The sequence below is a fragment of the Microcebus murinus genome, chromosome 18 (genome assembly GCF_040939455.1).
Source record: "Microcebus murinus isolate Inina chromosome 18, M.murinus_Inina_mat1.0, whole genome shotgun sequence".
NCBI classification, from domain to species: Eukaryota; Metazoa; Chordata; class Mammalia; order Primates; family Cheirogaleidae; genus Microcebus; species Microcebus murinus.
Genome location: NC_134121.1, coordinates 1,465,368 through 1,476,046, shown reverse-complemented (window position 1 = coordinate 1,476,046; position 10,679 = coordinate 1,465,368). Strand labels below are relative to the sequence as shown.

Here is a 10,679-nt window from a genome sequence, read left to right as displayed (position 1 = left end):
GGGGCAGACTCTTTTCCGGGCGGGCTACCGGTGTCTCTGTTTGCTCGTTTCTTTCTTCCATTTCGGGAAAGTCTTCCTTGCTGGGTGTGGAAATCTCCTATGCCTTCCCTCGCCTATTCTGTCAGCTTTAAAATTCTCTTTCAGTTGCCACCCTCACAGATGGATTAGGAAACTCTTTCCGGTGCACTCATTAGTGAAATGACCTCCAGGAAGCTGGAATCCAATATCTAATGGCCGATTTTTAGCGAGTCCACACGCCAGGGTGGTCGGGGTCCAATGCAGCCCCGGCCAGGCCCAGGCCCCTTGGACTGGGCCACAGGAGGACACGGAGGAGGGTCCCGGCCCCCACGAAGCGGTGCCGGCAGTTCTCCACGGGCTTGGGCGTTTTCCAGAGGTAGGAGATGGAGGGGACTGATTTCTTCAGCGCCCCCCAAACCACGCCACCCCACCCCACCCATGGGACACATCCCCAGAGAGAGACGCCCCATACACTGGCTGTGCCCCAGCCCTGGCCCGGGGGAATAGGCGGCAGCCCACCCACAGGGCGAGGGGGGGGCGCAGCTGAAAGGGGTTGTGGGGGAGGGCGGCCCCTGGCTGGGGTCAAAGGGCGAGCGTCCCGCGCGTGCGCAGTCAGCGGCAGCGACGCGCTGGGGGTGGGCAGCGGGTAGGTGAAGGAGGCCGGGCGAGGAGACGAGGGGGGCTGGGAGGGCTCCACCTTGGCGAGTCCAGCCGTGGAGGCGCATCTTGTGTGAGTGTGAGTGAGTGTGAGTGTGTGTGTGTGTGTATAGAGAGACAGCCCCCCACCCCGCCCCGCCCCGCCCCGCCCCGCCCATCACCCCCGTCCCTGGGAGCCAGCGGGACCCGGCCGGCGAACTCAACCGGCCCGGCCCGGCCCGGCGCGGGGCCTGGGGCGGGAGGCGGCGGCGGGGAAGCCCAGAGAGGCTCGGCTTCTCGAGCGGGGCAGGGGCGCCCTCCGCCGCCGTCTAGGGCCACACCACCCTGAACGCCCCCGATCTCGTCTGGTCTCGGAAGCTAAGCAGGGTCGGGCCTGGTTAGTACTTGGATGGGAGACCGCCTGGGAATACCGGGTGCCACAGGCTGCTGCTTTTTTTTTTTTTTCTTGCCTCTTGTTCTGTCCCCTTTCTGGGAGCGAGGCGGCGGCCCGGGGTGGGGGTCACCCCCACCCTCAGCGCCCGCGCGGTGCCTGGCGCCCCAGCCCGCACCGTGGGGCCTCCTCTTGTCCCAAGCCGCGACACCGCCGCCACGCGGCAGCATGCGTGGCATCTGGACTGTCAGGTCTCAGACCAAAGGTCTGCTCTGTGGGAACCGACACGCTGGAGGAAACCTTGAGAGTCTGAGAGGGGAGGGAGTTCCAGAAGAAGGCCAGGATGTCATTTTGAGGGAGTATGTGACCAGAACTCGTCCCGTTGCTTTTGGGGTTCTATGGGCTACACGCAGGAATCTTTGGTGGTGGCACCTGATGTTGGGGGATCCGGAGTCACACCCAGACCTGCTCCACAGGCCTCCTTTTACTTTTCTCTTCGGATTCATTATTTTTAAAAAGTGTCTCTTACCTCTAGGATTGCATTTTCTTTTCTCTCTCTTTTCAAGCAGATGATGGGAGTACAAGTATTCAGGTGACATGTGTTGCCCGTGCCGCCCTCCCCCCTGTGTTCTTTTTTTTTTTTTTTTTGAGACAGAGTCTCGTTTTGCTGCCCAGGCTAGAGTGAGTGCCATGGCGTCAGCCTAGCTCACAGCAACCTCAATCTCCGGGCTCAAGCAATCCTGCTGCCTCAGCCTCCCGAGTAGTTGGGACTACAGGCATGCACCACCACGCCCGGCTGTGTTTTTCTATATATATTAGTTGGCCAATTAATTTCTTTCTATTTTTAGTAGAGACGGGGTCTCGCTCTTGCTCAGGCTGGTTTCGAACTCCTGACCTGGAGCAATCCGCCCGCCTCGGCCTCCCAGAGAGCTAGGATTACAGGCGTGAGCCACCGCGCCCGGCCCCCCCTGTGTTCTTATTCATATACCTCTCATGTTGTTCCAGCGTATTGTGGGGGTACCAATGTTAAGGTCGGGTGCCTTGCCCTCTCCAAGCCTCCCCCCTCGGGTCAGAGCTTCAAGTGCGCCCATCCCCCAGTCGGTGCGCACCCACCCCATGCCTAATGGATGTGTATGCCCCTCCCCTCCCCCCACCCGCCCGACACCCACCCGATGAAGGTGATTCCTCTCTGTCCACTTAGGCGTCCATCCGTTCGTACCAATTTGCTGGTGAGCGCGCTCACGTGGTGCTCGTGTGTCCATTCTCGGGATACTTGGCTTACTGGAACGGGTTCCAGCTCTGGCCAGGAGAACACGAGAGGCGCCCTCTCACCGCTGCTCCTCACAGCCGAATGGCACTCCGTGGTGTCCACGCGCCACATTTTATTGATGCACTCCTGGATGGATGGGCACTCGGGTCGCTTCCACGTCTTTGGGATTGTGAATTGTGCCCTAACTGTAACCCTAACCCTTACCCAGCCCGTCTCCTCTGCCCCTGTCTGACGCACTCCTCCCCGGCCAGGCCCGTCACTGTCCTGGGCCCCCGCCTGACCGGCTCCTCCCCGCCCGGCCGGTCACCGTCCTCTGCCCCTGCCTGACACGCTCCTTCCCGCCCGGCCTCTCACCGTCCTCGGCCCCTGCCTGACCGGCTCCTCCGTCGCCTGGGCCTTCCAAGGGCTTGGTGTGGATGCTGCTTCCAGGAAGCCCTCCAGAAACCCGGCAGCAGGGTGGCCGCAGCAGTCTCCAGCAGCCGTCCCTAAGTCGCGTGAGTGCGGGGGACGTGCCCCCGCTGTGCCGCGGGGGCCCAGCCTGGTGTCTTCCCTGAGGCCCTGCGGCTGCCGGCTGGGCTGCCGCTCCCCGCAAGGGGAGAGCCGCGGAGGTGGGGACCGCCTCCTGATGCGGACGTACACGCAGCTCTCCACGTCGGATTCCGGGGCTCTCTGTCCTGCCCGAAGGCCCAGCTGGCCTGCGGGTCCTTAGAGTGGCAAAAACCTCCGAAAACTGAGACTGAGGGTCCGGTGGGTGTCTGCACTTTTGTGCTGGGCACCCCAGGGAGGCCCGGGGGCTGGCTGGACAACGCGGTCTGCTGGGCGGGGGGTTTGGAGGAGCAACTGATGCCCTTTGCACTTTGGGTAGCAAGAGTCTGAGGTGTCTCTGAGCCCTGTGCCATGTCGGGGGGGGGGGGTGCGGGGCGGAGGAGGAGGAGGAGGAGGTGGGAAGGGCCGGGGCCTGCAGTCCTGTTCCCGGGGTGGCACGGCAAGTGGCTTCTTCCACAGGCTGCTTGGCCTGGGCTCCCTGCACCTGGGCCTTTGGAGGACCGGCCCTGTGCTTGCCAACACTTCCTGCAGGGACCCAGAGCTGGGAGGTGGCATCTCTCAGCCCTGGGTCGGGCAGAGCCCCAGCGGGCCATGCCCACAACCTCTCTCAGCACCGGTCCCCCAGAAGGCTCCTTTGGGACCAGGATTCTCTTGCGGTGACTCTTTAAGGTCTGGCCCCTGGATGGAGGGGCACCAGGAGTAGAGGAGCAGGAAGGGGAAGGGGGTGGCTATGCGAGGGGACACTTTGAGGCCAAGTCCCAGCTTCAGCCTGATCCTCCTGGGAACCCCGCTCTGAGACAAGGAGCCGGGCTTCGCATTCCCACAGCAGCCAGTCGTGGGCTGAGGACACCTGGGGCGTTGGGAACTCCCTGGCTTCTCCTTGGTTTAACATCTAGAGCTGCTTGTGAATCGCGCCGCCACACACACCGCCGCCACACACACCCGAGCGCAGGTGTCTTCCGCACAGACTGCGGGCCTCGCTCTTCTGAATGCCGCTGGCTCGCCACCCACCCACGGGTGAACCTGGTCAGGGTGCTTTCTCTCAGGGGCAGACTCTTTTCCGGGCGGGCTACCGGTGTCTCTGTTTGCTCGTTTCTTTCTTCCATTTCGGGAAAGTCTTCCTTGCTGGGTGTGGAAATCTCCTATGCCTTCCCTCGCCTATTCTGTCAGCTTTAAAATTCTCTTTCAGTTGCCACCCTCACAGATGGATTAGGAAACTCTTTCCGGTGCACTCATTAGTGAAATGACCTCCAGGAAGCTGGAATCCAATATCTAATGGCCGATTTTTAGCGAGTCCACACGCCAGGGTGGTCGGGGTCCAATGCAGCCCCGGCCAGGCCCAGGCCCCTTGGACTGGGCCACAGGAGGACACGGAGGAGGGTCCCGGCCCCCACGAAGCGGTGCCGGCAGTTCTCCACGGGCTTGGGCGTTTTCCAGAGGTAGGAGATGGAGGGGACTGATTTCTTCAGCGCCCCCCAAACCACGCCACCCCACCCCACCCATGGGACACATCCCCAGAGAGAGACGCCCCATACACTGGCTGTGCCCCAGCCCTGGCCCGGGGGAATAGGCGGCAGCCCACCCACAGGGCGAGGGGGGGGCGCAGCTGAAAGGGGTTGTGGGGGAGGGCGGCCCCTGGCTGGGGTCAAAGGGCGAGCGTCCCGCGCGTGCGCAGTCAGCGGCAGCGACGCGCTGGGGGTGGGCAGCGGGTAGGTGAAGGAGGCCGGGCGAGGAGACGAGGGGGGCTGGGAGGGCTCCACCTTGGCGAGTCCAGCCGTGGAGGCGCATCTTGTGTGAGTGTGAGTGAGTGTGAGTGTGTGTGTGTGTGTATAGAGAGACAGCCCCCCACCCCGCCCCGCCCCGCCCCGCCCCGCCCATCACCCCCGTCCCTGGGAGCCAGCGGGACCCGGCCGGCGAACTCAACCGGCCCGGCCCGGCCCGGCGCGGGGCCTGGGGCGGGAGGCGGCGGCGGGGAAGCCCAGAGAGGCTCGGCTTCTCGAGCGGGGCAGGGGCGCCCTCCGCCGCCGTCTAGGGCCACACCACCCTGAACGCCCCCGATCTCGTCTGGTCTCGGAAGCTAAGCAGGGTCGGGCCTGGTTAGTACTTGGATGGGAGACCGCCTGGGAATACCGGGTGCCACAGGCTGCTGCTTTTTTTTTTTTTTTCTTGCCTCTTGTTCTGTCCCCTTTCTGGGAGCGAGGCGGCGGCCCGGGGTGGGGGTCACCCCCACCCTCAGCGCCCGCGCGGTGCCTGGCGCCCCAGCCCGCACCGTGGGGCCTCCTCTTGTCCCAAGCCGCGACACCGCCGCCACGCGGCAGCATGCGTGGCATCTGGACTGTCAGGTCTCAGACCAAAGGTCTGCTCTGTGGGAACCGACACGCTGGAGGAAACCTTGAGAGTCTGAGAGGGGAGGGAGTTCCAGAAGAAGGCCAGGATGTCATTTTGAGGGAGTATGTGACCAGAACTCGTCCCGTTGCTTTTGGGGTTCTATGGGCTACACGCAGGAATCTTTGGTGGTGGCACCTGATGTTGGGGGATCCGGAGTCACACCCAGACCTGCTCCACAGGCCTCCTTTTACTTTTCTCTTCGGATTCATTATTTTTAAAAAGTGTCTCTTACCTCTAGGATTGCATTTTCTTTTCTCTCTCTTTTCAAGCAGATGATGGGAGTACAAGTATTCAGGTGACATGTGTTGCCCGTGCCGCCCTCCCCCCTGTGTTCTTTTTTTTTTTTTTTTTTGAGACAGAGTCTCGTTTTGCTGCCCAGGCTAGAGTGAGTGCCATGGCGTCAGCCTAGCTCACAGCAACCTCAATCTCCGGGCTCAAGCAATCCTGCTGCCTCAGCCTCCCGAGTAGTTGGGACTACAGGCATGCACCACCACGCCCGGCTGTGTTTTTCTATATATATTAGTTGGCCAATTAATTTCTTTCTATTTTTAGTAGAGACGGGGTCTCGCTCTTGCTCAGGCTGGTTTCGAACTCCTGACCTGGAGCAATCCGCCCGCCTCGGCCTCCCAGAGAGCTAGGATTACAGGCGTGAGCCACCGCGCCCGGCCCCCCCTGTGTTCTTATTCATATACCTCTCATGTTGTTCCAGCGTATTGTGGGGGTACCAATGTTAAGGTCGGGTGCCTTGCCCTCTCCAAGCCTCCCCCCTCGGGTCAGAGCTTCAAGTGCGCCCATCCCCCAGTCGGTGCGCACCCACCCCATGCCTAATGGATGTGTATGCCCCTCCCCTCCCCCCACCCGCCCGACACCCACCCGATGAAGGTGATTCCTCTCTGTCCACTTAGGCGTCCATCCGTTCGTACCAATTTGCTGGTGAGCGCGCTCACGTGGTGCTCGTGTGTCCATTCTCGGGATACTTGGCTTACTGGAACGGGTTCCAGCTCTGGCCAGGAGAACACGAGAGGCGCCCTCTCACCGCTGCTCCTCACAGCCGAATGGCACTCCGTGGTGTCCACGCGCCACATTTTATTGATGCACTCCTGGATGGATGGGCACTCGGGTCGCTTCCACGTCTTTGGGATTGTGAATTGTGCCCTAACTGTAACCCTAACCCTTACCCAGCCCGTCTCCTCTGCCCCTGCCTGACGCACTCCTCCCCGGCCAGGCCCGTCACTGTCCTGGGCCCCCGCCTGACCGGCTCCTCCCCGCCCGGCCGGTCACCGTCCTCTGCCCCTGCCTGACACGCTCCTTCCCGCCCGGCCTCTCACCGTCCTCGGCCCCTGCCTGACCGGCTCCTCCGTCGCCTGGGCCTTCCAAGGGCTTGGTGTGGATGCTGCTTCCAGGAAGCCCTCCAGAAACCCGGCAGCAGGGTGGCCGCAGCAGTCTCCAGCAGCCGTCCCTAAGTCGCGTGAGTGCGGGGGACGTGCCCCAGCTGTGCCGCGGGGGCCCAGCCTGGTGTCTTCCCTGAGGCCCTGCGGCTGCCGGCTGGGCTGCCGCTCCCCGCAAGGGGAGAGCCGCGGAGGTGGGGACCGCATCATGATGGGGACGTACACGCAGCTCTCCACGTCGGATTCCGGGGCTCTCTGTCCTGCCCGAAGGCCCAGCTGGCCTGCGGGTCCTTAGAGTGGCAAAAACCTCCGAAAACTGAGACTGAGGGTCCGGTGGGTGTCTGCACTTTTGTGCTGGGCACCCCAGGGAGGCCCGGGGGCTGGCTGGACAACGTGGTCTGCTGGGCGGGGGGGGGGGGTTGGAGGAGCAACTGATGCCCTTTGCACTTTGGGTAGCAAGAGTCTGAGGTGTCTCTGAGCCCTGTGCCCTGTGGGGGTGGGGCGGGGGGGAGTTGGAGGAGGAGGAGGAGGAGGAGGTGGGAAGGGCCGGGGCCTGCAGTCCTGTTCCCGGGGTGGCACGGCAAGTGGCTTCTTCCACAGGCTGCTTGGCCTTGGCTCCCTGCACCTGGGCCTTTGGAGGACCGGCCCTGTGCTTGCCAACACTTCCTGCAGGGACCCAGAGCTGGGAGGTGGCATCTCTCAGCCCTGGGTCGGGCAGAGCCCCAGCGGGCCATGCCCACAACCTCTCTCAGCACCGGTCCCCCAGAATGCTCCTTTGGGACCAGGATTCTCTTGCGGTGACTCTTTAAGGTCTGGCCCCTGGATGGAGGGGCACCAGGAGTAGAGGAGCAGGAAGGGGAAGGGGGTGGCCATGCGAGGGGACACTTTGAGGCCAAGTCCCAGCTTCAGCCTGATCCTCCTGGGAACCCCGCTCTGAGACAAGGAGCCGGGCTTCGCATTCCCACAGCAGCCAGTCGTGGGCTGAGGACACCTGGGGCGTTGGGAACTCCCTGGCTTCTCCTTGGTTTAACATCTAGAGCTGCTTGTGAATCGCGCCGCCACACACACCGCCGTCACACACACCCGAGCGCAGGTGTCTTCCGCACAGACTGCGGGCCTCGCTCTTCTGAATGCCGCTGGCTCGCCACCCACCCACGGGTGAACCTGGTCAGGGTGCTTTCTCTCAGGGGCAGACTCTTTTCCGGGCGGGCTACCGGTGTCTCTGTTTGCTCGTTTCTTTCTTCCATTTCGGGAAAGTCTTCCTTGCTGGGTGTGGAAATCTCCTATGCCTTCCCTCGCCTATTCTGTCAGCTTTAAAATTCTCTTTCAGTTGCCACCCTCACAGATGGATTAGGAAACTCTTTCCGGTGCACTCATTAGTGAAATGACCTCCAGGAAGCTGGAATCCAATATCTAATGGCCGATTTTTAGCGAGTCCACACGCCAGGGTGGTCGGGGTCCAATGCAGCCCCGGCCAGGCCCAGGCCCCTTGGACTGGGCCACAGGAGGACACGGAGGAGGGTCCCGGCCCCCACGAAGCGGTGCCGGCAGTTCTCCACGGGCTTGGGCGTTTTCCAGAGGTAGGAGATGGAGGGGACTGATTTCTTCAGCGCCCCCCAAACCACGCCACCCCACCCCACCCATGGGACACATCCCCAGAGAGAGACGCCCCATACACTGGCTGTGCCCCAGCCCTGGCCCGGGGGGAATAGGCGGCAGCCCACCCACAGGGCGAGGGGGGGGCGCAGCTGAAAGGGGTTGTGGGGGAGGGCGGCCCCTGGCTGGGGTCAAAGGGCGAGCGTCCCGCGCGTGCGCAGTCAGCGGCAGCGACGCGCTGGGGGTGGGCAGCGGGTAGGTGAAGGAGGCCGGGCGAGGAGACGAGGGGGGCTGGGAGGGCTCCACCTTGGCGAGTCCAGCCGTGGAGGCGCATCTTGTGTGAGTGTGAGTGAGTGTGAGTGTGTGTGTGTGTGTATAGAGAGACAGCCCCCCACCCCGCCCCGCCCCGCCCCGCCCCGCCCATCACCCCTGTCCCTGGGAGCCAGCGGGACCCGGCCGGCGAACTCAACCGGCCCGGCCCGGCCCGGCGCGGGGCCTGGGGCGGGAGGCGGCGGCGGGGAAGCCCAGAGAGGCTCGGCTTCTCGAGCGGGGCAGGGGCGCCCTCCGCCGCCGTCTAGGGCCACACCACCCTGAACGCCCCCGATCTCGTCTGGTCTCGGAAGCTAAGCAGGGTCGGGCCTGGTTAGTACTTGGATGGGAGACCGCCTGGGAATACCGGGTGCCACAGGCTGCTGCTTTTTTTTTTTTTTTTTTTCTTGCCTCTTGTTCTGTCCCCTTTCTGGGAGCGAGGCGGCGGCCCGGGGTGGGGGTCACCCCCACCCTCAGCGCCCGCGCGGTGCCTGGCGCCCCAGCCCGCACCGGGGGGCCTCCTCTTGTCCCAAGCCGCGACACCGCGGCCACGCGGCAGCATGCGTGGCATCTGGACTGTCAGGTCTCAGACCAAAGGTCTGCTCTGTGGGAACCGACACGCTGGAGGAAACCTTGAGAGTCTGAGAGGGGAGGGAGTTCCAGAAGAAGGCCAGGATGTCATTTTGAGGGAGTATGTGACCAGAACTCGTCCCGTTGCTTTTGGGGTTCTATGGGCTACACGCAGGAATCTTTGGTGGTGGCACCTGATGTTGGGGGATCCGGAGTCACACCCAGACCTGCTCCACAGGCCTCCTTTTACTTTTCTCTTCGGATTCATTATTTTTAAAAAGTGTCTCTTACCTCTAGGATTGCATTTTCTTTTCTCTCTCTTTTCAAGCAGATGATGGGAGTACAAGTATTCAGGTGACATGTGTTGCCCGTGCCGCCCTCCCCCCTGTGTTCTTTTTTTTTTTTTTTTTGAGACAGAGTCTCGTTTTGCTGCCCAGGCTAGAGTGAGTGCCATGGCGTCAGCCTAGCTCACAGCAACCTCAATCTCCGGGCTCAAGCAATCCTGCTGCCTCAGCCTCCCGAGTAGTTGGGACTACAGGCATGCACCACCACGCCCGGCTGTGTTTTTCTATATATATTAGTTGGCCAATTAATTTCTTTCTATTTTTAGTAGAGACGGGGTCTCGCTCTTGCTCAGGCTGGTTTCGAACTCCTGACCTGGAGCAATCCGCCCGCCTCGGCCTCCCAGAGAGCTAGGATTACAGGCGTGAGCCACCGCGCCCGGCCCCCCCTGTGTTCTTATTCATATACCTCTCATGTTGTTCCAGCGTATTGTGGGGGTACCAATGTTAAGGTCGGGTGCCTTGCCCTCTCCAAGCCTCCCCCCTCGGGTCAGAGCTTCAAGTGCGCCCATCCCCCAGTCGGTGCGCACCCACCCCATGCCTAATGGATGTGTATGCCCCTCCCCTCCCCCCACCCGCCCGACACCCACCCGATGAAGGTGATTCCTCTCTGTCCACTTAGGCGTCCATCCGTTCGTACCAATTTGCTGGTGAGCGCGCTCACGTGGTGCTCGTGTGTCCATTCTCGGGATACTTGGCTTACTGGAACGGGTTCCAGCTCTGGCCAGGAGAACACGAGAGGCGCCCTCTCACCGCTGCTCCTCACAGCCGAATGGCACTCCGTGGTGTCCACGCGCCACATTTTATTGATGCACTCCTGGATGGATGGGCACTCGGGTCGCTTCCACGTCTTTGGGATTGTGAATTGTGCCCTAACTGTAACCCTAACCCTTACCCAGCCCGTCTCCTCTGCCCCTGCCTGACGCACTCCTCCCCGGCCAGGCCCGTCACTGTCCTGGGCCCCCGCCTGACCGGCTCCTCCCCGCCCGGCCGGTCACCGTCCTCTGCCCCTGCCTGACACGCTCCTTCCCGCCCGGCCTCTCACCGTCCTCGGCCCCTGCCTGACCGGCTCCTCCGTCGCCTGGGCCTTCCAAGGGCTTGGTGTGGATGCTGCTTCCAGGAAGCCCTCCAGAAACCCGGCAGCAGGGTGGCCGCAGCAGTCTCCAGCAGCCGTCCCTAAGTCGCGTGAGTGCGGGGGACGTGCCCCCGCTGTGCCGCGGGGGCCC

General features: G+C 62.8%; 3 non-coding genes across 3 annotated transcripts; all 3 read left to right on the top strand.

Moving 5' to 3' along the window:
- Positions 1 to 981: 981 nt before the first annotated feature.
- On the top strand, positions 982 to 1,100 carry LOC142862026 (5S ribosomal RNA). Its single transcript, XR_012913172.1, has one exon. It is a non-coding gene; the product is annotated as a 5S ribosomal RNA (ribosomal RNA).
- Positions 1,101 to 4,887: 3,787 nt separating this feature from the next.
- Positions 4,888 to 5,006, top strand: LOC142862025 (5S ribosomal RNA). Its single transcript, XR_012913171.1, has one exon. It is a non-coding gene; the product is annotated as a 5S ribosomal RNA (ribosomal RNA).
- A 3,799-nt stretch (positions 5,007 to 8,805) lies between these two features.
- LOC142862024 (5S ribosomal RNA) lies at positions 8,806 to 8,924 on the top strand. Its single transcript, XR_012913170.1, has one exon. It is a non-coding gene; the product is annotated as a 5S ribosomal RNA (ribosomal RNA).
- Positions 8,925 to 10,679: the final 1,755 nt, after the last annotated feature.